The 916-nt window shown below is 35.7% G+C and overlaps 1 protein-coding gene across 1 annotated transcript in view; it reads right to left on the bottom strand.

Annotated features, from left to right (window-relative positions):
• The window catches only part of grwd1 (glutamate-rich WD repeat containing 1), a 12250-nt gene that overhangs the window by 563 nt on the left and 10771 nt on the right, over positions 1-916 (bottom strand). The window lies entirely within an intron of this gene.

Here is a 916-nt window from a genome sequence, read left to right as displayed (position 1 = left end):
CAGTGATCCTGTTTTTCTTTATTATTACTGTGTAAATACTGACTCAGAATTACAGTGATCTTATTTCTCTGACTGCGTAAACTCAAACTCAGCATTAGTTATCCCGTTTCTCTTTCTTATTACTTTATGAAAACCGACTAATAATTACAGTGGTCCCGTTTCTCTTTATTACTGTGTAAATGCTGACTCAGCATTACAGTTATCCTATTTTTCTTTATTTTTACTGTGTAAACACTAACTCAGCATTAGTTATCATGTCTCTATTATTTCAGTGTAAACTGACTCAGCATTACAGTGATCCTGTTTCTCTTTATTATTGCGTGAACAAAGACTAAGTATTACAGTGATCCTGGCTGTTTCTCTTTATTATTACTGTGTAAACACTAACCCAGCAGTTCTGCCATTTCTCTTTATTATACGATGTAAAACAATTGCGCCTTGTGACACCCAGGACACTTTAAACCATATATCCCCCATGTACATGTATGTGTGTATAAGCCACTTTAATTGGAGATTTGTCAGTTTATCTGTGCTGCTGATTATCCATGCTGCTGATTTCTTACCTTAAGCTGCTGTATTCATACCCATCTGCTCACAACAGACATGTTCAGGCTGCTGTTTAATACATCATATTATATGACATTATTATTGTTTAGCATATATCTTAGATCCTTGTATATGGTTTCTTTTTTGTACTTTAAATTATTGCTATTTATGGGTGTAACTGGGAACCTGAATACAGTTTCATTTCATCTCATGTATCACATGTGATGCGAATGACAAAGAACCTTGAACCTTGAAGTGCTACAGCTGCCACCATGTATTCTGCTTTTTTGATTATTTCATATCCATCCATCCATCCATCCATCCATCCATCCATCCATCCATCCATCCATCCGTCCATCCATCCATCCAT

This window comes from Nematolebias whitei, chromosome 5, assembly GCF_014905685.2.
Source record: "Nematolebias whitei isolate Nwh7 chromosome 5, NemWhi1, whole genome shotgun sequence".
NCBI lineage: Eukaryota > Metazoa > Chordata > Actinopteri > Cyprinodontiformes > Rivulidae > Nematolebias > Nematolebias whitei.
This window is presented reverse-complemented; position numbering and strand designations above follow the sequence as displayed.